Below are 25,416 nucleotides of genomic sequence, written 5' to 3' on the forward strand. Positions count from 1 at the left end.
ACTCCAAAACTGGAAACCCAAATGTTCAATAAATGAATAAACAAATTGTGATATATTCATAGAATGGGATATTATTCAGCAATAAAAAATAATGAAATTCTCCCATATATAACATGGATGAATTTCAAAGACATGATACTGAGTAAAAGACACCAGATTTATAAGAGAACAAACTGGATGATTCTATCAATAGGAAATTCAGCATAGGCACAATTAATCCATTACGAGTGAAAATAGATCAATGATTTCTAGGAGTGAGGGAGGGTGTTGGCAGTATAGAGGTACAAGGAACTTTTGGGAAAGATGGAAATGTTCTGTATCTTAATTGAGGTAGTGGTTACTTGGTACATATGTCTACCAAAATTCATCAAACTGCTTATTTAAAAGGACTGCATATTGAAGTGTAAAATATACCTCAATAAGGTTGATTTAAAGACAAAAATTATTCAATTGGCCTCATTACTTCAGAATAAAGTAAAAAAAAAAATTAAGATTATCCACAAGGTCTTTGATGAGATGACCCTTTTCTATCTCTCCAACTTTATGTCCTACTAGAATTTCACCCATTTTGCTTTGGTCATATTGAAATACATGCTGAAATTCCCAGTCACCATATTTTTTCACATCTCCCTGGTCTGTAAGTACTATTCCTATTTCTTGGAATCCAAGTACCACCTGTGGGACTTGTAATTTGACTTGTAATTTGACTCACCCCCTGTCCCAGAACAACTCAAGCCTGGATCCAGTCTAGATCCAGTACCATTGTGATCTATTCTCATAAGTATTCCATATATTCTTATACTCATGCTTTCATACAGAGTTCTCATAGTTAATATTCTTATCTGTATCCCTTCCTGGGCTCTGAACATTCTTAAAGTCAGTGTTTCTCTTAACTCATTCTTAATTCCTGCATAGAGCTTGGCACATACCTTCGAGTAAATGTCAAATGGATAAGTGAATGAATGGATGGATAGATGGATGAATGAATGAACACCCTACCTACGCTCAGAAGATATGGTGAGGAGCAAGTGAGATAAGGGATATGACCCCACACTCTAGAACTTGGGCCTTTTATTTGTCCCCATAATATAGTCATGGGCCAAATCTTTGCCTTCTGAGAAGCTCTGCCTCCATCCCTGTGCACAGCCATTAAAGGAATGTTGCCAGGTCCTATCATAGAACACACCTTCCAAGTTAACATGGGCTCCTGAGTTTCTTCAAGAGCTTCTCAGCATTTATCCAGCAGGGAAAATACCAGGATCACGACATAGCTGTTTTTCCCAGGAGGAGGCTCATCCATTGCACTCTGGCTGTGCTGACCTCTGTGATTTCCCCAAATTGGGGAATCTCCATAGTAAAGGAGATTGTGTTTATGTGTGTTTAAAAAGGAAGTTGTTGGTTAATTACTACTTTTTAACTAGCTCAGCATCAAGGCATCTAGTAATCTGTACTGTATTTCAGCATAGTTTTTTTTTTTTTTTTTATATTCTGGATTTCTTGAAGTAGTAGTGGTTGTTTTTTATTTTTATTTATTTATGCACACAGGAACTGGGGTACCAGCCAGAGGTGCTGGGGGTGAGAGGATTCACTAGAGACAGAGTGGGGCGCAGAACAGGCGGATTGACTGAAATACACTGCTGAGGGGAGCAGCAGGCTAGTCAAGAGAGGTCTGCTGTGCCATATGGGCCACATCCCTGGCCCAGGATTGAACTGGTGCTGCAGTGCCTGCAGATAGCTTCATAGTGCTGCATCAGAACACCTTGCACCACCAGGTAGGCCCCAGTAGTGATTTATTGAGCTAAGCTTTCTCTCTCTGCCTTCTGTCTTGCTTTAAGTTGTGAAATTTTCTGTCTAATGCCTCCCCACTCCCACCAAGAAAAGTGGCAAGCAAAAGAGGCTCCATTCCAGGGATTCTGAGTTGACAGGCAGTGGCTCCCTGTTGGGTCACACATCTCAAACCACAGCTGTGCATTCCTGCTTTTCACTATTCCCTATAATTTTGTCCCACTGATTTGTGTAATCTGAGCGCATCCATGTTTATTTACTGTACACATTTTAATTCCAGAAGATTTTGACAAGTAGATGTCACCAATACCCAGGCAGACAACAGAGAGCTCTGTCCTCATTCATAGAGTATCCCTTGGCCATTTTCTGGAAGACATGGAGTTAGAGCAGCTCTTTTCCATGATTGTGATCAACTTTCTTCACCCTTGCTGCCAGAACTCTGCCACCTCCTTTCATCACCCCGCTGCTTCACTGCCTTGCCCCTCCATTACCCAGTTCCACTCCATCAATGCCACCTCAGCACACATGCAACTTGATGAAGACTGACAGCCTACCTGGATGGCATTTTCCAGAATGAAGAGAATGAAAGCATTTTCTACCCTACACCCTTCCCTTTTCTCTTCCTACTTTTGTTTCAAAAGTGTTTTTCCTTCTGTGTTAGTCAGAATTCACTAGTGAGTCATTCAGCAACCCCCATCACTGCCCCCACAATGGCCACTGATGGTCTTTTTTACTGTCTTACACTGAAAGTTAGTCTGCCAAAGTAATTGCTAATTGAGAATTTTCTTCAAGTCAGTGCTCAAAGGTAAGTGGGTGAACCTATGGTTGAGGGAGAGGAGGAGGTGGGTAGGGAAGGTTCAGGAAAAGCCAATGAGAGGGGAAAATAACATGAAATATAGAGCTAGATTTTCAGATTATTTCTTCAAGCCATAATGAAGGATTCCTTGTCCATTCAATTATCCATTCATTCAGTCTGGCCAGATTGCCCAGAAAATGGACAAGTATCTCAGACCCAGGACTGAGATTCTACAGGGACTCCAGAAATCCCCAAGACCACTTCCAGGCTCACCCCAGGGAATACTGTTTTGTGGACATCATTCAAATCTACCAAGAGCTTAAATATGGTTCCTTTGGGAGGGGCCAGAAGGCAGAGAGGCCTTTATCGGCAATCTGTTCTCTGAAAAATATGAGCCATATGAACAAACAACCTAAGCCTCGCACACTGTGAGTAGGGGAGAAGGGATTGGAATGTTTGCTTATATTTTCCTAAAATAACCAGTGAACCATAAACCTAAACTCTACACCTGAAGCAAACTGGGAATTGCTGTTTTAACAAAATTCAGCTTGAAAAACAATCCACACACATTCTGTACCTTAGACCAGCCCGGGAGAGGTGTTTGGCAGCATTTTATCAGTGATAATACTCTAGTTAAAATCAACATGGTTTCCCAAACACAGCCTCTCTGAGGCAGAAGAGTAGGCTTTCATACCTGTCTGTCACTGCTCCCTTCAACATGCTTTGCCATAGGAGATCTGGGAGGAAGTTTTTTCTGGGCTCACAACAGAGCTTTTAAGATGCTTGTGAGTATTCTTTTCTGATCGGGTCCCTCTCCACTTGTTCTATTGGCGTAGCTTGCACAGAGGAGGACAAGAGAGCGCATGTATAACATGAGACAGGAAATGCACTCACTCGTTTATTCCATAAACATCTGCTGAGGAACTCCTTCCTCCCCGTGGGGCTATTGGGGAATACCAAGATGACTAAGCCCTGACTGATGAAGGCAGAAATAAAAACAAATAATTAAAGTAAAGCATCTAAGTGCTGAATAAGGTTTCGACCAAGGGCTGTAGGAACACAAACAAAAACTAATTATCAGAGGGAGTACATGAAGGTTGTATAGAGGGTGGCCTCCTAGGTTGTACCTTAACAGGTAAATCAAAATGTTCAAGTGAAAAAGGAAAAGAAAGGCATTCTAGGTAGAGGGTACAGCACACATATAGGCAGAGAGACACGAAGGCTGCCTGAGAAGGGAGGTGTGTCTAGGTCAGTGGGGGAAACAAAGTGGGGGATACTGTGGGTTGGGTCAGACGTGAAGGCACATGTCCCACAGCAAAGGGGCTGAACTGAATTGTTTAGGTGAAATGGCAGAGGATTTTAAACATGAGTATGATTGATCAGATTTTATTTTTTAAGAAAAAAAAAGTTACATAGATGTTTAATAATAACATGGACACCTTCTGTGTACATGGGAGAGACTCAGCACGATCAAGTAACTCGCTCACAAGGTTTTAGCACCATCCTAAACAGCTTAGCTAGGACAAGGGAGTTCGGTTGAAGAAAGGAGAAATTCAGCTAAGGAGTTTATGGGGGGGAGCAAAGCAACACAGATTTCAGTGTGTCTTCTCCGCCAAAAAAAAAAAAAATACAAGAGATTAGGTCTTCCTGGGAGAGGCCCTTACAGGGAAAAGCTTGCAAATAAATATCAAAAGCAACTTTCACCCAGGAAATAAACCTCTGCTAAAAGACATATTTGGGCAGACAGATTTTTACTTCCCTACAGTCCTGCCTATGGAACTTCTTAAGAAGTTCCATGATTTGCTATGATGAATCAGATTTTAGAAAGACATAAGGTAGCAGTAAGTGGGTCGTGAAAAGGGAAAGTCAGAAGCTTGTGCCACAGACCAACTTAGAGGAAACAAAAGCCTGAAATGCATTCACTGTGATAGAAACAGGGGCGCAGCTGGGCATGTGGTCTGGACAAAAGGAGTCAACATACTTGGGGATAAATTAGATTTGGTGAGGCAAGAAGGGAGTCAAGGAGGAGTCTAAAGTTTCCAATTTGGCCAACGGAGTTGATGATGATTATAACTGAGCTAGGAAGTTGAACATGAGAGCTCTAAGATAAGACTGAGAAATAAAGGCCTGCTCATTCCAAATGTTACTCTGCAGTAATAAGATATCGAACAGCCTAGGCAAAGGTGGTTGCTTTCGTTTTTAGACACAATTTCTAAATCAATTGAAAGTCCCTGTCATCTAATCAATTGCTAAAATTAATGTATCCTTCCCTGCAGATGGATTGCACATTTGTTCTTTTGGGATACAAGTGATACAGATGCAAGGCCTCTCCCCATCCTATGTGGTGCTTGTAGCGATGATGGTTAGGAAAGACCAAGAGCTGGGTAAGCAGGGCCTTTGTCTCCGTCCCCCACCATGTTGAGTGCCTTGGGCATGCAGTTGGGACGCTGGGGAGAGCTTCTGCAGTGAGCTCACCCCCACAAGTTATCATCCTGAATGCTAAGGAGAAACTGAGGTACGATTAGGTCCACTATTTGCACTGTGGCCGATTCGAAGGATAGAGCTGGGGAAGAGGTGCTATAAGAGAGGCCAGAACTACTACCTACACCCTTCTCCCTCCAATCTGAGCAGGTCCAGAAAATGCAGCACTGAGGTATCAAGTGGCTTGTCTATCGCCCAGTGCCCTTCAAGTGACCACATCCCAAGGACAGCCTTGGCTATGGTAGGGGAAGTCCCTGTCATCTAGGAGGCTGCCATCTAAGGATATGAAATGCAAATGTCACATTCAATGAGGGGAGCACAAAAGGTTCAAACTAGAAATGAGGGGAGCAAGGATTCACGCAGCCCCAGAAGATGTCCATCAGAGAGGTGGTGAGGAAAGGTTTCCTGAAAGCTGTGAGCTGGTTCTTGAGGAAGCAGGCAGGGAAGCCTTCCAAGAGTGCATCGCAGGGGGAGGAGAGGCGCGAGTCAAGCACTGGGTAGATTCACAGACCCGAGAGCGATGTTCCACCTCTGATGGTGTGAGATCCGCAGGGCCCTTGAGTAGGGGTGTAATGTAACCAGTGGGGAGCCATGAGGTTTTTGAACAGAGAATTAACTTTGGGAAATGATTATTTAGTGGCAGTGCCTAAGATATATAGGCTGGGGAGAAATGAGAGGCAAGCTCAATTAAGAGGTCACTGACATGCAAAGAAGGAGTCTGATTTGTATTAAGTTGAGCACTGAGCTAAAGCCTGTTTACATAACCATATGCCACTGGGGTCACGATTCCTACTCTAGGGTCTGGTGAAAATTGAAGCTCAGGGATTTAAGAAACATGTCTCTGCGGGTGGCAAAACCAAGACTCAACCCAAGTCTGCTGAACTTTCCAAGTTTCTGTTGTGCTATTGTAGAGAATGATGCTGATAAGAATGGAAAGGACAGTGATGCTTGGCCCTGGCAGAGAGTCAGATTTGTAAGTCTCTGAGGAGACTTACAAATTGTGATGCCCAATCTACACCTCAGATCAGTAAAAGCAGAATCTCCAATATCAGTATTTGTTGCGAGGTCACTAGGCGATTCCGGGTGCAGCCCAGCTTGAGAACCACTGCTGGAAGAGATGTGGCACGGGAAGATAATAGTGGGCTAGCAAATGTAACACTTGAAAAAGGAAATAAGAAGATGACTTTAAGATTTTTACCTTGGATAAGTTCAGAAAGGGGTGCTAATAGGGAAAGGGGGGGATTTATTTTCAAAGTCTTTACCATCATAATGTACTATCCAGGTAGAAATTTCTGACAGACATTATTTGGTCATGTGAATCCGAGGCTTCAGGAGCTTCAGGGTCAAGCCTGGCCCCCCAGCACACTGGTTTGCTAGGTCCAGGTCACCCCAGCTCAGGAGAGTCAACAGCTAAATCTTCGGAAGTTTTGCAAGCCATTACTAAAAATCAAATCATAAAATCTTACAATTAAATCATCTTAAAAACGAATGTGATAAAGTTGCAAAGCCCATCACTTCCTAATGACTACACTATACTATTATGAGTGCCCTTGAGGTTATTAGCATCAGTTTTATGTGTACAGTGGAAAAATCATGTGTGTGTCTCTCCCTAACTTCACATCAGCCGTGTCAATAGCTTGAAATAGGCTATGGTGAGGAGTGATTATGCCACGAAAACTGGCAAAAGCTACGAATTAGGTCTCCCCTTGGTCCCCTCCCCCATTGTTAAACATATACCAGCACATCGCTCCGGAAACCACAGTATGATCTTTGCAGAGACGCTTGTGTGTAATTATGCTCCGGGATCTTCACTGAGGTTAGACAAAGAGAATAAGGTAGAAGCTAAAACTCCAGGGATGGGGAAGAAATTAACGCTAAAACAGCTTCTAATTTTGACTAATATTTCCCAAAACACAAACTTTTGCGCTACTCAGGCCTTTTGGGACTGCTGCTGTTCCAAATAAACCTGTTTCATTTAGCAACATGAATAAGAAACTTCTAGCTAGAGAAGATATATTTTATGTGTACACATAAAAATACTCTGTGTTTATATAGCACTTTCCTTTTAAGGAGCTCACAGCAATTACACATGTTCTCATTATTCCTATGAACGCCCTGGGGAGGTAGCTAGGTGGTAGAGGAAATAGGAAGGAATGAGAAAAAAAAAGTGTTAAATGAGACATCAGGGCACTACCCAGCCTCAGTGCCATAAACAATCTCTCTTCTCTGAGGACAAGTAACTCTGACATCGGGACTTCACAGTTACTTGCTCAGAAGTTTCTAAAATTGGACTCCCAAACAAATTTCTCCACGGGTGTGACTGTGGAAACCTCCTACTGTCTCTTCTCTCCTCATTTTTCCTACTATTTTGGCCCAAACTCCTACCTTGGGCCAGGGATGGTGTTTGCACTCCAAATGCATCTGGCTTCAGAAGCCCTGCGAGGTCACTGAAGGGCCAGTTGTAGGAAAGGAGATAGGCCCTGAGTGGCAGCAGCCGCCACCCTATCAACCGTCTTTCCTGATGTTGCTGATGACCATTCCTGGCTCTGCCAATGCCACCCCTTCCCCCATGCATGGACTGTCCCACTGGGGATCCAAATAGCTCTTCAGCCTGTCCCCTGCCCTGAGGGGCTCAGGACAGTTCCAGATCAGTTCTTTGGAATACAAAGTTGCAGATCATTGTAGAATACTGTTTCAGAGCTGGGGTCTTGTCCATTCACCAGTGAGAGTCCATGCTACACCACAGAGAGCACAATGTCAGGGATGGTGAAAACTGGAAGAAAGACTGAACTGAGGGGTGTGTGTGTGTGTGTGTGTGTGTGTGTGTGTGCGCGCGCACGCGCGTGTGTATGCTTGTGTCCACACATGTCAAAAAGAGATGAACTGAGAAGGGTAGAGACAAGATAGAGAAACAAATAGGGGGAGGGGAAGAGTTACAGAGGCTGTGGAATTCCTGAACAAAGAAATATTTTCTTTTGCGGCATCTTGTTTCTAAGAATTTCGCTGTTTGTTTGTGACTAGTGGGAGAGTGTTAAGGTAAATATTACTGGTGTGTAACCCTGGGCTACAGGGTTTATCTGACCCACATGTCACAGTGTCCCCTTAACAGCTTCCTGAGGAACAGTAACGGCCAGAGCACACTGCTTCCTGGGACATTTTTGTTTGGTCAGATATCCCTGGATATCCAGATTGTGGGGAGCCAGTCAAGTAAAGAAGAGACCCCCCCAGAATCCCAACAAGGTTTGCCACAAAAATGGCTAATGGCCACAACAATGGCCTCTGGTCTCCTAGTGGCATACTCTTCGGCTCTCCTCACCAATGTGAGAGGTTTGGGGAGTTCCTGAGACCCAGAACCCAGTTTGAGTGGCGCTGAAGCCATGAGTGTTCCACACCAGACATCTAAAACAAGGGAATTGAGTGGAAAGAGGCTTGGGCTGGGAGGCAAGAGGCAATTTGTTGTCGTCTGAGTCCCCTCACAGTTTCTGTGGAGCTCTGTTTGCTGCTCTGTGAGATGCCAGGGTGTCAGTCAACAGTCATTTACTAAGTTCCCACTCAATGGAGAGACTGCCTTGGGTTCCAGAAAACAAAAGCAAAACAGCCCACACAGGCATCAGACCCCCTTTGGAGCTTTCCATCTGATATTCTCTAAATGACTTCTTAGAGGCAAGAGGACTTCCTGCATCTCCCGAGGTAATGAGTTCAACCCTTACTAAGTGCAAGGAATCATGCTTTGTCTATTTGTTTGTTTACATTTGGGTTCCCAAACTTAACTACTTCGCACTTGCAATGTGGGTGTCTGAAATGTTAATTGAGCCCCATCACAGCCCGGAGAGACACAAGTGTTGCAACATCTGCCACAATCAAAAACACTGATTAGGCTCCTGTCTGCTCAGGGCACCATATGTACTAAGTCAAAGAGGCACAGCCCAGCTGTCCAGAAGCTTCTAGAAACCCTGGAGCTGGCCCACATGAAGGACAAACAACTGAGCAAACTCTGATAAAATGGTGCTGTCATATAAACAAAGACAATGCAAATGATGAACTGGCATAGAGGTAACCCTTTAGGAAGGTGGAGGATGAGAGGGGATAGAAGAGTTTGCTTTCGCAGGCCAGAGGACAGGGAGCAGGCTCTATCCCTCTGTCTTCTTGTTTCAGGGGTTGCTAGGGTCTTTTCAGTGGTGGAGAAAGGGGGGTAAATATCAGGACAAAGTCACAAAGCCAGGCTGAAACCTCCCCAAAACTTCACTTGGGCAATGACAGCCACCCTCAACAATTCCTTCCCATCCCTCCCTACCCTCTTAATATCTTAGTTTAGAGTCTCCTATTGTGTTAATATCTGGGGGGAAAAGCGACTAAGGCTGATGTGTGACTAAGGAAAATAAAACTAGGAAAGGAGTCTCAAACACTTGCCCCCATCCCAAGTTATCTTGGCTCGTTCCCTGATGCTGTCAGTTCACAGGCTCTGACATAAAAGGCAGGAAGTTACATACACTAAACAAAGCTCCTTAGATGTCAGGAAATTAACCTGGGAAATCAGAGCCAAGAGCGATTAAAGGCCCTGTACTCTGAGTTCAAAAACCACTATGGTGTTAGATCAAAAGCTGATTGCTGGGCACCCCAGGCTCAACTCTGCCAAACTGCACATCCTGGAAAAACCTGGCCACAGGGTCTGCTCGCCTGTGTGCTGGGCACTTTTGCCGCAGTGTGATTTAATCCTCACCCACATGTATGGTTTTTAAACTCTTCTTGCCATAGAAATTCCGATGCCAGCCCTTGGCAAATATACCCTCCAAAAAAGTAGTTGGCCCACCCTGGCTTCCCTATTAGAGAAAATCACACACCAAATCACAGAGGGGATCCAACAATGCACCTCCCCCCCCCCCCCATCAACTCAGAAAACAAAGACTGTTCTTAAAAGGAGAGAGGAGGGAAGCAGACTAGCAATCCTCACCCTCCCGCACCCTCCCAGCTAAGAAAACAAATGCCTCGTGGAGGGTGGAAAGGTCAGATAGTCACAAATGATAGAATTGTGAAAATCATTATTTATGTCCGCAGCAACAATAATATCTCTTTGAGCCTTCATAATATTTACAATTAAGAGGTTGGGCTGGGTGTTCTTTATGCCACCCTCCAGTAATGATATCCTAAAACTCTTGAACAGCTCTACCACTTTATGTTATAATAAAGTGCGCAATTTTTACACAATACCGTCTCATTGAATCTCAACAATGAATGTTAGCCCAGTTTACAGAGGCATAAGCCTCTGTAAGCAACAGACTTGCCTACTGCATGACTGTAGACAGCAGAACCTGTTCTAAATCCTCATCCCAGCAGCAACTGGTCCAGAAGGACAATGGTGGCCAATAATATTGTCCCCAAAATGACTAAGAGCTCATTTGCAATATGCTCGATGTGTGGCTACTCACAAAGTTTTTCTTCTGTTGGAAAGCAAGTGAGAGTGAGAGAATGTCGCAGAGCGAGCCAGGCTTCCAGGAAGCAGAACACTAGGAGCTGGGCAGCCCCTCATAATGGGCTGGAAACCTCTTCTTGAATCTGCAAGCTTAGGATTAGTTGCATCCACTAAAGAGAAAAATTGTGAGAGGAAAAATTACTCATTTTTCCTCACCCACACCTTCAAGAACCGCGCCACCCCCTTCTCTTGACAGGATGGTCTATGGCCATCCACTCCCATCCAGATCTGATTGGGCCAGGAAGAGTCCCCGGCTGAAAGCAAGCCAGAGTGGCAACCTGAAGGACAATTACAGCATCTGTGAGGCTGAAGCCATCGAGGACTCTACTGGGGCTCTCCAGAGAAGCAGGACCAGTAGGATGTACATAGATAGCGATTGATTCTAATTGGCTCACACAGTTTTGGAGGCAAGTCCCAGAACCTGCAGGGTGAGTTGGCAAGACAGAGACCCAGAACAGCCCATCCCAGCCAAAGGATCGTGAAAGCAGATGGTGTAGTTCCAGGCCAAAGGCCAGCAGTCTGGAAATCCAGCAAGAGATGATGGTTTCTTGTTTGTTTGTTTTTTCTGATTATTTATTTATTTTTATTTTCTTATATCATGGGTCATTTTCTGTAGTCACTGTCCCCCTCAGGTGTGGCCCTCCCACCAAAACCCCACCCCATCACGGGCTCTCCATGTCTCCCTACCCCACTCTGGTCACTCCCACTCTTCTTTGCTGCAAAATGTAGATCTCTAGGCATCAGACCACGGGCCTGCTCTTTTTCCTCGAACATTGTCCTTTTCCCAGGCGAGGGACCTGAGCTCCTGGACTGCAGGAGAACAGGCTGTTTAGCTTCCCAGGAGCAAGTGTGAGGCAGGTGGCAAGGCAGAGGCATTCAGGAACCTCTTATAGGACAGACATGGGATGGTTCTCTGGACTACTTGATTTTGGAACTTCCTGGGATAGAAGAGATTGTCCCACTAAGAACTGATGTTTTGGTTCAAATCTGATGACAGAAAAGAAGCTGATTCCCTGGCTGAAGAGTGTCAGTCATGAGGAGTTTTTGCTTACTCATGGGTAAGTATTATTCCCATTATTGCCATTATTTTGTTCTGTTCGGGCCTTTAAATGATTGCATGAGGCCCACCTACAGTAGGGAGGGCAATCTATTTCCTAAGTCTTCCAATTTAAATGCTAATGTCATCCAAAAACATCTCTGGCAGAATCATCCAAAATTGGGCACCCTGGGACCTAGTCCTATTGACACATAAAATTAGCCAATACAATCACAAAGAGAGGGCCTGGGACATCTGTGACAAGCCACAGCCTGGGCAGACCAAGAAGGGTAGCAGCAGAGTTGCAAGGAAAGCCAGTTTGAAGAGGAAACTGGACATTCATAGCAAGAAATTGAGATGAGGGATAGTGAGGACACCGCCAGGAGGCCTCCTTCCAACCCCTCTTCTCAATTTAACTGAATCACCATGGTTAGAAAAAGCGCCATGTGGATGTCTCTGAGCTCTGCCTAGTGGCCCCATTTTCTAACTGTAGACCAGCCACTTCTCAAGTGATAAACCCCACTGGCTGTCAGTACTGCCACACTACACGCCATAATGTACCTCCTTGGTTCTTGGATAATTCTTGGCTCTTGGATAATTTGCATTTGTGGCTTTGACTACTTACAAGCAACCACATGTAGTTGAAATAAAATATTTTATGGAAATATGGGTACTCTGGCCTATAAGTCTTGGGTACAAAAAGTGAGGTACTCAACCAGTCAGTGACCTCACACAACCCAGCCACCACATCATGATTCAGTTTTGCAGTTCTTGCCTAATTGTTCTTCAAGAATTTTCTGAGGAAAGTCATATGTTTGATTTTCCTGAATTGAGGGATTTATGACAGCCCAGGCTGGATCCCTCAGGAATGTTATAAATCTACTATATACTATTATTATCCTTAATTTGAGTAATTGCTTTGTCTTCTACTATCAGTTCTTTGGAGGATGGGGGTCCATATGTTACGTAATTGTGTGGTTCTTATATATGGTGTCTATTAAGTACAGGTTTAAGTTAATTTTCTCATTTAATTCTCAAAGATAGGCTAGGGGGTAGATCATACTGTCCTTGGTTATATTTGGCTTAAATATATTTGATTATATTTGGTTTATATTTGGTCTATACTATAACCACATACAACCTGCACACCTCAGGGTTTACTGAAACAAAGGTTCATTTCTTACTCGTGTTGCACACACATTGTGGGCAACCACAGCCCTTCATGTCTTCTTCATTCCAGGGGGCCAGTGAATGAGAGAAAGAGAGATGGCTGACCACACAATGGCTCTTACGGTATCTAGTCAACAGTGACACAATTACTTGTACTCACTTTGGCCAGCCTGAGCAAATCTCATTGCCAAGCCTGACAGCAATAAGGCAGGGATGGGTAGTTCTTCCACTGGAGGAAGGGTGCCAAGAATCATATGGCCACGCCTGGCAAAGTGAGACCAGGATACATAATCTTCTCCCAGAGAGAGACAGCAAAATTTCACACTTAACACCACACATCACACCCATGTACAAAGACACTGAGGTGAAGCAACTGCCTGATCGAGAGTCTGGTTAGATGCCAATTCAGAATTTGAACAAAGTCTCTAGACTCCAGGTGAAGGACACCTTCTACCACAGGCATTTCCTTGTCCTCCTCTAGAAGAGATGCTTCCTGGGGACCTGATCTGTGTTTATGCCACCTTCCAGTAACTTATACACCTCATTGTCTCAATATAACGTTTGGCCCTTGAATGTTTTATTCATAAGAATCATATGCCCAGGGGAATCCAAGTGAGCCAAAGCTGACAAAATTAACAAGCACCAATCAAGAACTACAGATAAAGCCAACACTTCAATTGTGAATAAATGGAATCAATTTAAAAATTTCTTAATTTAGCTAGTCTGAAGATAGGAAGAGGACAGTGGCATTCAAGAAAGACAACAAGTTGTCATCTTCCAGGGTCCAAAAGAGAGGGGGGAAGAGAGGGTCCTGTTTGTTTTCTTTTTTTTTAAAGGTTTATTTATTTATGCATACAAGAACTGGGGCACAGGCCAGAGGTGTGTGGCAGGGAGAGGATTCACCAGAGACAGAGTGGGGAGCAGAACAGGCAGATGTATTGAAATACACTGCTGAGGGGAGCAGCGGGGGAGTCAGGAGAGGTCTGCTGCGCCATGTGGGTTGCAACCTGGCCAGGGATCAAACTCATGCAGCAGTGGCTATGGACAGCTTCATAGGTTGTGTCTTAACCCCTTGTGCCACCAGGGAGGCCTGGGTCCTGTCTGCTTTCAATACTTTAGAGTAGTGTCAGCTTGGTCCCTCTGGACACTGGTCGATTGCATCCTGCAGGCGCTGGGTTTGAGGGGGTCTGGGAAGCACAGGGATGAGATCTGGGAAGAGACTGCCACCAATAATTTAGCAAGGGCCTTAACTATGACCTGGGCAGCATTTTCAGGGCTAATTATTCCCATCACCACAAATAGCACCCCGTCCTAAATGGGCACCCTGGTCACTAAGGTTAATGATCTCTCTGGCCCCTGAGTAGTTTTGCTTAAGGGAAAAAAAAAAAAAAAAAAAAACCTGACTGCCTGGAAATCCCCAAGTCTAGAAAATAAATCAGAATTCACTGCCTTTTTCTGGATCATTTAATTCCCTTTAAGTTGTATTAGGTGACGTGTTCGGTCTTCGGATGGTATGGGTTACAGAAAGTTCAGCACTATAAAACTTAGCATACAGAATACCTGTCCCCTATCTCTGCCAATAACATTTTTAAGGAGATTGGATTTGATTAAAATACACATGGTAGGTCATGAATCCAACCTGCCTGGGATAGATCAGGTTGCACAGCATTATGAAACACATACCATCCTGGATGTTCTCCCAAAACAATGTGTACAAAAAATGCTGCCCTTGTGCCAAAATAAAGGCTCTTGTCCAACCCCCCCTGCTCCCCACCCTTAGTCCAAATACCCAGCAAGCTGAAGCATGCAAGTAGCTGTAAGTGACCCCCTGCTGCCATGGGAAGCCCTGCACCTCCTCCGTGTTCTCCTTCAGGATGTAGTGCAGATGCAGCGCCAGGGCATCTTGGAAGACAAAAGTAAGAAGGCTCAGTGGAGCAATTTCCATGGCATCTTCCCACTCTGCTGAGCTGGCAGGCCTTCCTGTTGGGACTTCTCAAAAGAGAATCCCGACAGCAGGCTCCCAATTGCAGACTGGCTGTGGGCCACTATGCGGCAGACATATGTGTTCATGGGCATGTCAAATACATCTCTGGGGTACTCAATTCAGAGGCCCGACTTCCATCTGTGAGCTTGGCCACTGGGTAGCTCAAAGAAAATCTTCTGAAAGCATCCTCCTAAACACCCGAAGTGACCATTCCAGGGTCACTGTAATTTTACTCCTTTGCTTATCATGCTCTTACACACAAGCAAAAGGCTATAAAAAAAGATTGTACTGACATTTGAGGAGGGGGTGGAAATGAGTATTACAAGGAGTTTTTCAGAGTATTTTAGCAGTCAATCCAGAGCGAAAGAATGTGCTTATATCTGACATTCTTTCCCAATTTGAACAAGGGCTCGCACTCTTGACATTCACGTGCCAGCCACCATGCTGGGCTCACTATAATATAAAGGCAAATGAGGCAGGACTCCCAAAGCTGGGGCTGACAGTCTAGTAGGTGAGACAGGTCTCACATACCAACTCGTGAAAAGACACATTAGGTGAACGGTGCCACAAGAGACTCAGATGAGGCATTTTAAGATGTCTGATGGGAAAAAAGTCATTTCCCATACTAGGGAGACAATTCTGCGGTGTTTCATGAAGATATTGTCCCACTCCCCAGTGGACCAGCCTGAAGCTAATCTCTACCAGAGATCTCGACTTTATCTTCATCTGGGTTTTTCCTACTCCTATCACACTTCCCTCGCTCCCTGAGGGTTTGTTCTGAGAGCACCTCTTCAGTTAATCACACACATCTGACCCCTAGCTCTGGCTTTGCTTCTGGGCAGCCCAGCACGAGCAGGAAGGCACCGGCTCTCCCTCATGGGGCCACAGGATTCTTCAGGAAGCCGTGCAGCTCCTGCATAAGCTGTCAGTTCTATCCCCCTTTCGTAACTTCCTCAGCTCATCAAGAACAGTGCCCACAATTTCCACACCTCACAGCTGACTTTTGTTTTTTCCCTTGCTAAGAAAACTTACCCTGCACTTGTCCATTTCTTTTTCTTTCAAGATCTAACTCAAGTTTTACTTAATCCAAGTTTTCCCAGACCAGACGCCACCTCTACCCCTTAATATGTACTCCTTAGCACTTACAAAAGGTGCCAAAACACGGACCTATTTTTATTTTTTAGACAATGAGATCAGAACTTAATCATCCAAATAGATGTCACTTTCTAAGTACTCATCTTGGGAGATTAATCACTTCCTCCAATACAGCCACTGCCCAGAATAATTTGAGCATTCCTCTTTTGGGTTTGCCTCACCGTATGTATCATGCCCCATTGAATACAATAGCCTGCAGCAATTCTCTGACTTTGAGGGTTTAGGAAATAATTCAGAATAATGACTGGTGATTGCAGGTTAGTGAGAGTACACATATATTTTGTAATTCCATAATTTACCCATCCAGGGCTCCCTTGAAAGATGAAACTCCCCCCCCCAACTGCTACCCTAAATGCAGCCAGTCCTAGTAATGGCAAATATTTGTCCTGTGAAAGTGATTTTTCTTTCCTTTTAGAGATATTTGGACCCACACCTGCTGAGTAATGTAGGAACTGATACATTCACTCAGCAAATATTTGTCCAGCACATCCCAGATGCCAAGCACTGTACTATGTATGCGCGAGGCTACTAAATCAATTAAAACATAGTTTTTATTTACATGGGGCTTGGAGTCTATTGGAGGAAAATGAGAAGTAATTCAACAATATAAAATAGTGTGATACATGCTGTCATGGAGCCAGGCACCCAGGTCTGTGAAGTATGAAGAAAGAGGAAAGGATCTGTGAAAACTTTGGAGACGTTTTGAAGGAAGATTAGAAGTTTGCTAGATGAAGAAGCCAGTGAGAATGAGAGGGGAGGAACTGTTTGCAGGAAGATATAGGTGGAATTCTGGAACAGAAAGATATATCCAATGCTGTAGAAACCTTCCTGTGAAGAGCAGATTGAGAGGCCAAGGGTTTATCTTGAGAGCCATGGGTTCAGGCTGCTATAAAAACCAATCAACAAACCAAAACCACATCATGTTGTAAACACTCAAGAAACCGACTTCATGTGTGTGCTCAGTATTTTTTCACATGTTAGTCTGATCGATCTTCTTTACAGCTCTCTGAGAGACACATTATTAAGCCCACTTTACAGGTCAGAAAAGAAGAGACCAGGGAGGTTTGGTGATTTGCCAAAGGTCTCACAGCTTGTAGGTGACAGTTTGGGATTCAAACTCTCTCCAGGTCTCTCAACTTCAAAATCCACAATGACCTCTAAGGTAACCCAGCAAAGGCTAAGAACATATACATGACTTAAAAAGAAACTCTGGGTTCTAAATATATATACTATCTTCAAACTGAGCACAAATTAAAGCTTGGAAAATAAAATAATACTGAACAATTTTATACCCATTTAAATACAGAAAATAACTATTTTGCATCAGTTGGCATTAACACATTGATGATTATATAGTAAATTTATATAAATCTTTTGGAAAACAATATAATAATGCATATCAAGGCATAAAAATATCCATCTCCTTGTATCACCTCTATGAATTTATCCTAAAAAAAGTATTTCAAAAGTAGACACCAAGTGTATCATTGCAACATTATCCTTCGTAGCGCAAAGTTGACAAGAACCTAAACGTGAAGTAATAGGACAATGGTTTGGTAAATGATCAGACAACACCTCAATGGAATATTATGTAATCACTTAACATGATCTTTATGAGGAATATCTAACACTACCAGAAAATATTTATAAGTAAATTGCCAAGTGAAAAGGTAGAATACAACATACACTACTGACAGTCATGAGGAATATGGTCTAATATCTGTGCAAATACCCAGATAACTAAAATCCACTGCATTATACATTTTCCCCCTTTAAAATGTAGTCGCTAAGAACGTTTTTAAAACCCTCAAGACATAACATGTGCTTATAAAGCTTAGCATGTGCTTATAAAACTATAAAAACTAACTCTGCCAAAAATTGTAAGTTGCATTATATCACATGCTTGATGTACTTACCAAAATTGACCCAAATGCAGAGAAACAAATTCTTTATCACTTCTTGCGAGTTCCTAGCACAAGAGCTGTGTTGCAATACTGCTCCCAGAAATGGTGGGCTGGGCTTGTTCACTGACTGTGGGTTCTTGCCTTTTGTACACCAGCTCTGAAACCCAGACATTTCAAAATCACAGCCCAGCAAAATTGTAAATTATTGTGATCTTGGAGGCTCAAGCAAATAATTGAAATAAAAAATGTCAAATTCCAGAAAGCCAACAGAACAGCACCATTCTTAATTACACCTGCATTACGATTATAACTATTTGAAAATGCAAACATATGTCTAATGTTACCTGGAAACACCAGAAAGAAAGACATTATGTTTTGGTGAAAGAATTGTAAGTAATATTTTCCTTTTTAAACATTTATTAAGTGTTATATCATCATTTTATAATAAATATAGGGTGCACAAAGATTTATTATTGTACAGCTACCTTCTTATAGGTTGAAATTTATTCCCTCTAGCTCATTGATATTTATAGTTTTTAATGTGTTTGCAGGGATTTAGGGTTGCAATAAATGGGTAAAGCCTGAAGAATTAAGCAAAACTGACTATGGAGCTAACCTTCTAATACTTCCTATGGCATTCAACTAGAGATGCCTAAGTATTTGTATTCCTCTGCTCTGATAAATACACCCGTACTTGGGTTTCAAACAAGACTGATTCTCAATCACTCAACTAAAGAAGCTAAAGAAATGTGCCAATCATTCCTGTAACCCACTGATTGATTTGACAGGAACTATAGGTACATTCAGGGCTCCACCTACATGACACTTGGGAGGGAAGGAGGAATAAAGAGAGGAAGGAAGGATCGGAAAAGGGAAGGAGTCTTTATGTACTCAAGCTAGCAAACACCACAAACAAGTTTTCTTTTCCTTGTTTTTCAAGGTTCTTCTGTTGACCTCCGTGGGTCACTCTGTCCCATACCCTGTCACCAGTGAAGGGGGGAGGGGCACACAGACACTGGGGAGAGATGCTCAGGCTACACATTAGCGTGTGAAACAGTCAGAACCTGGGCCTGATGTTCCTCCAGGGGACCAGTCATTCTGGAACTTTAACTGAAAAATTGGTTGCATCCTCATTTTGCAGAAGTAGGGAGGGAAGAGCCACAAATGTTGAGGTGAGTATATTTTGTGATTTGTATGAACTCATTGTTTTTTCAATGCAGAGAAAGAAATCCCAGGGTTAAAGGAGAAAGTAAAAACAATCTAAGAAAAACACCAGTAACAAAGACTGGAGGGAGTGGGGAACAGCAGAAAAGTACATGTAGCTAGGACCTTGAAAACTGCGAATGTTCTATGAAATCTAATTTGCACTTTTTAAATAATGGAACTTCATAAAATCTTAAAACTCCAGGTTTAGGCATTTTCCTATCAACTACATAAATTCAATAGAGAAGTGAAGTGAAGATTCAGAACAAAAAAAAGGGAAGAAAATACAATTACACAAGATACATCAGTTGTGGAGATCCGACACAGAGCCCGTGGTGTTAACACCACCACATCACGCACTTAACATTTACTAAGAGGGTAGACCTTAAATGAAATCCAAAACACACACATATACAAATGGTAACTATGCAGAGGTGATAGATATGTTAATTAACTGATGATTTCACAGTGTAAATGTACATATATAAAAATATCAGGTTGTATACCTTAAATATAGCATTTTGTTATGTCAATGGCACCTCAATAAGGATACCTTCCTTTAAAGGAAGGGAGAAAGGAATATTTTTTAAATTTTAGAAGCAGGGCCTCCCTGGTGGCGCAGGGGGTTGAGCGTCGCAATGTGAAGCTGTCTGCAGCCTCTGCAGTGCAGGTTCAATCCCAGCTGGCCAGCAAGAATCCCTCATGGCGAGCAGACCTCTCCTGTTTCTCCCACTGCTCCCGTCAGCGGTGTATTTCAGTAGATCTGCCTGTTCTGTTCCCCACTCTGTCTCTGGTGAATCTTCTCACCCTCCCACGCATCTGGCCTGTACCCCGGTTGTTGTATTAATTAATTAATTAATTAATTAATTAAATTTGATTTTAGAAGCATTAACACATCATTCTTTCACATAAACACAAACACAAAACTATGACTCTGCCACTGCTGGAGTAAAGGGTGATAAAGAAAGACTGAGCCACACTAAGATTGTACCTAGGGCAGCTGAAGCTGATACAGTGGTAGTCTCGCTGCCCCCACCCACAACTAGTAATACTAATATGGAATGTCCCCCATTGACAGACCCAGCCCTCATCTCACTGATACTCAATTCTCTGTCTTATAGAAGAAAAAAAGTAAGTTTGGTAACAGTGCAGCAAAAATTAGGGTTGACTCCCTCCAAGCCTTCCTCCAACGTGAATGCAAAGCAATCAGACTACCTAGATCCCCAGCCGGGAACTACTTCAAGAAAGTTCTTGGGATACCCTACGACAGGAAGTCTACTGGGGGATGCTTCCTTCTCCTAAGATGGTATCCCAGGCAGAGGAACTGATTCCTTTCTCTGCCAAGAATCACTCCAATGATAGCAAGGGGAAAAATAGCAAGGATCCTGGATAGCATCACTGAGCTGCCAACCCCGCCAGCCTGAGTCAGCCCTCCTCATATTATCACATGAGATAATAAATTTCCTAAGCTGCTATGTCAGAAAGGGTCAGATTCTACTTCCTTTTCATCAAAAACACCCTGGCTCATGCAAAAAGCCAGAACCCAAATTCAGTATTGTGTGCTGATCAAGCACCACTTATTCCAAGAGTTTTCTGGTTTGAGAGCTTGTTTCTGGCATCCAACACAACTGCTGTGGTCCTGGAGTCAGGCTTGGTTCAAATCCGAGATTTGCCATTGATTTTCTGTGTGATCATGGGCAATTTACTTCTCCTCTTTATGCTTATTACCTCATCTGAAAAATGGAAATAATAGCGCTCATCACAAAGGATGTCTGAAGACTAAAGGATGTTTCTATCCAGAAAGTGCTTGGTGTACATTAGCTCTCCAGGCAAAGGGAGGTGTCTGGATTCTTCAGAGTCTTTATGACGTTTTGAATGAAGTGATTCATTTTCTCTTGATATAGCAAATCTATGTCAAAATTAAAATATTCTATTTCTTTAATATTTGTTCTTATCTGAACTTTAGGCTTTTTAATTGGTGACCACCCTCATTCTCTTTTGGAAAAACATCATTTAAAAAAGTATTAAAGGCCTCCCCTGGTGGCACAGGCGATTGAGTATCACGCTGTGAAGCTCTCTGAAGCCTTTACAGAGCCCGTTCAATTCTGGCCGGCTGGCAAGGGTCCCACATGGTGTGGCAGACCTCTCCTGTCGCGCCCGCTGCACCCCTCAGCATGTATTTTGACTGTCTGCCTGTTCTGTTCCCTGCCCTGTCTCTGGTGAATCCTCTCACCCTCCCACGCATCTGGCCTGTACTCTAGTTCTTATATAAATAAATAAATCTTAAAAAAAAAAAAAGTATTTAAACTATCACCCATAGTATCATACTACCTAATTAAACTATTTTCATTCTTGCATATTACCTTTTGTAGGTAATATTACATAGCCACAATTATAGTGAGCATTCTATTTTGCTCACTGTTATTTTCCTTATAGTGCCTTTCTCCATATTTCTATATGCTTTTTGTAATTATTAACTTTATTAGTTTAGATATAGAGATAATATGATTCACAAAACATTATCACTAGCATTGATTTTTTAATATAAATTGCTTTCTTGTTTTTTAATCTTAAAAATAAAGCAGCAGTGGAAATTTTTATTTATATATTCTTTGGTTTCTGTGAATTACTTCCTCAAGAAAAAATTCCTGGGAGTAGAATTACTGTGTCTAGGGATATGAATTGTCTTTATGCCTCCTGCTATAAAATTCTTTCCAAAAGGGTTATTCCAGTTTGCAATTGTAAACTTTATATGCTAAATAGTCAAGACTGAAATTGAGTTCCTCTAAGCAGTTACTTAGAAGCAGATTTGAAATATCTCAAAAGTCTTTGTACTCTGGGGAAATCAGTATTTTGATTGCCTTGCCATTGGTTTCAAGCTTTATAAGTCAAGTTCTGCTTTCTTGCTTTGAAAGATCGCCCTTGAACCAATCAGTCTTATTTTTCATAGGCCACGAACTTTTAGGAGCTTGTCTGCTTTTATCTCCCTGTCTCTCTTCATGAATTTTATTGGAATGATATAGACCCCCAAGGATGCATAAACGGTTCAAGGACACCATTTTAAATGGATGATCAAGCCCAACTTCATGCTTCCTGCAAGAGGCATACTCTTAGTCTGGGAGAGAAGTAGTACAGACAGTCTATCCAGATGGAATAACACTGGTTTCCCCTGGCAAAAGTCCAGGTCCTTGGAAACCCACTGACCACTTGGTGAGTACTGGGTCATTAATTGGTGAAGGAAATAAGAAAAGTGTACCCCATGCAGAGTTTAATGTGGACCCCTTCTCAAACCTCCATGCAGCAAAAATAACTACTATCCTTTTCCCTAAGCAGGGAAAGTGAGTTTGACTATGCCAGGATGAGTCTCTTGGGGGTAAAGGAAGTCTGTGTATTTTTCTCTGTATTTTGAGTTTACCTGAGTCATAGGCAGCCACCTCTAAGTCATAACATAGTGGTTAACTCAACCGTTGATAATCCTAAAGGAACTTTTGTCTGACCTACTGTGAGGTCTTTCCACCTTCTCATATTTCTAATGATTGTAAAGCCAAGTCTAAATGCAGACAGGGAAACACAAGGCACTATAACTAGGTTCTAAGGCAGCCATTCAGGTGATGCAGAGCATGCTTACGCTCATTTCCTCCTCCAGATCAACATAGATATAAAGACAGAACATCTAAAATTTCTGATAAAATTCCAGAAGTATGTCTAGTGATCCCATTGAAATTATAAACCCCAGGTGAAAAAAAAAAAAAAAAAAAACACAGGAGTTCAAGGGTCTAAATTTTTCTGTAAAAGATCATATAGTAAATATTTTGGTTTTGAGGGCCAATTGGTCTTTGTAACAACCCTTCAACTCAACTAACACAAAAGCAGCCATAGAGAATTTGTAAACAAATGAACACAGCCATATTTAACAAAAAGCAGTCCTGGATTAAACCCAAGAACCATACATAGTTTGCCAACTCTGATCTCATGTTCGAATGGTAAGACGGGAAGACCTCACTGTTCATTCTAGACTCCCACCATAACTATCATCTTTGTACTCTTGCCATCAGCAATTTGTGTATAGAAGCCCCTTGTATCTGTATTTATATATCATGGAATTTAGAATGTGGATGTTACTTCATTTATTCAAACACATAAAATATTTTTAATGAGTACTGTATGCTGGACACACTACAGATCTGTCCTTAATTAGCCCCATCTATGTCTGTTAAATATGGCTAAGACTGCATTTTTTTGATGGTGCATATAAACCTGGTTAAGAAAATTAAAAGCTGGACCAGAGCAGGCACTATAAATCAATTTTCAAGAACTTCTGATGAGCTATTGGATCGAGCCTCTAAGATCTGAGCAGACTGCTTTCAAATGGCTTCTCTAGGGATCAATGAAGGGTAGAAGTCAGGACAGCTGTCTGATGTAGCCGAGCATGCTGGGCTCAAAGTTAATTACTGGTGCGGCAAATATTTAGTTGTGCGACCTTTCCATGGGCCAGTCGTTTAATTTCCCTGAACTCGTTTTTCTCTTCTATAAAGCAAGGGATTTGGATTAGATGAATTGGATTAGAGGAGTCCTGAATCTGCTCAAGCTTTGAACATTTGAAGTTCAGTGTCAACCAATTTGTGCTGAGAGGCTTCCATTATGTCACAAAGCAAGCAATTTAGAGAGAATTCTGCCTCTTGTGAAGTTCAAATACACATCCTGTGAAGATTTCTCACTGTAGTTTCCCTTCAAACTAGGACATTTCATTCATCTTGGGAAGCACAATGGTAGTGAAAGGTATCTGGCTTGAAATTTTCCACCCAGTATAGAAATGAGAGGTACAACTGCTACCTGCACCCCAAGACAGTGTGAAGATGGAGGACCCCTGTGGAAGGATGTGTAGAGGGAGATCTAGGTCTGACCAAAAGAAGAAGTGTTTGAATTTGTCATGTGAGATGAACAGATTTTAGTAAATATTGAACGGTGATAAATATAGCAAAAGAATGGACACGTCCTCCAGAGTCATAATCCAGAACAACATCATTTTGTGAGTGGATGTTTTCACTGAATTGTGTTTCTGTTTGTAGTGATGTCCAAAAGTTCATCAACAGTGTTATAGAAAAAAAAAAATGCAAGGAGGACTTTTTCATAAAACACTAATATTTCAAACTCTGAGGATGCATTTTGATTTGCATCTTTCAAATGGTTGGTCATTTGCAATCATGGACCCACAGTTTAAAATGAGGTCAGGTTAAAATGGAAGAATAATGGCAAACACATTATGTGATAAATATGTTAAACACAATAACTCATACAAATAAAGAGAATCATGTTGACAAGTAAAGTATTAAAAATGTAGATAGATACATGGGTCCATTAATAAGTCCAATATTGGCTATTTAGTGTCAGCAAAACACCACTTAACATATGAAACTAATATTAACTTGAACGCTATTGACATTTTTGTCTTGTTTTTATTTAGTGAGTACATTTTTCTACTGATTGTGTAATGAATATAAGCATACAGAATAATAGTATGTTTTTATGTAACTATAAAAAATAATTTAAGTCAACATTTGGAGTCTGCAAGGATTCTTTTAAGGTACTCATTACTCAAGTTCTCTAAACATTGCATCAGATGAATTTGAAGTTTATTTCCTCATATATCAAGTGGAGATGATAATTGTTTATTTTGCATGACTATTAAAGAGGATAAAATGAGATAACAGTTGAAAGAGGTCTGGAAAGGATAAAATGCTATAAAATCATTGAGATAAAACAGTACTTATTACAAAACAGATGCAAGTTAAAAAGCAAAACAGCTGCCCAGTATCATCTTCTCAATCTACCTGCTCTCAGCCCCTGGCAAAACTGTTTTTCTCAGTAAAGAGCAATGAGTCATAACTTCGTTGAGTTCCTCGGGGAACTCAACTCGGAGTTCCTCCATACATGCAGCAGAATCTACCTGCCTGATTGCATCATTGTCTCTGCAGATATTAGAAATTCACACGTTCACTCAGGGTTCCTTTCTGCTCTTTGGAACAAAACCCAGTCCAGGGACAATGTAGCTGCCAACTCCTGTAGCTGAAGCTTCCCAGAACTATTCACAAGCATCTGATGACAGCACGCATCTTGAAACCTAAGCTGGAAAGACTTTTGACAGAGGCGAGTGGGCAAGATTTTTTATAGCATATTCTTTACCATCAAGCAGACCAAACCGTCATGAAGCACTCACCCAGGGTGGTGGTGCATGAAGGGTTCACAAGGCAGGTGTCTGTCTCACAAGGCAAGTCATAGCACAAAGGACAGTGATGGAGAGGCAGGGATTTCTACTTGAACCCATCACTAATACCCAGATATTGATCATTGCCAAGAAGAGGATGAATCTCCTCCTCCAATAAAAATAAAATTCAGATAAGCCATGGGTGTCCAGAGAATGGACTTTAATAT

The sequence above is a fragment of the Talpa occidentalis genome, unplaced genomic scaffold (genome assembly GCF_014898055.3).
Source record: "Talpa occidentalis isolate TD23 unplaced genomic scaffold, MPIMG_talOcc4v2.1 talOcc4.5, whole genome shotgun sequence".
Taxonomy (NCBI): domain Eukaryota; kingdom Metazoa; phylum Chordata; class Mammalia; order Eulipotyphla; family Talpidae; genus Talpa; species Talpa occidentalis.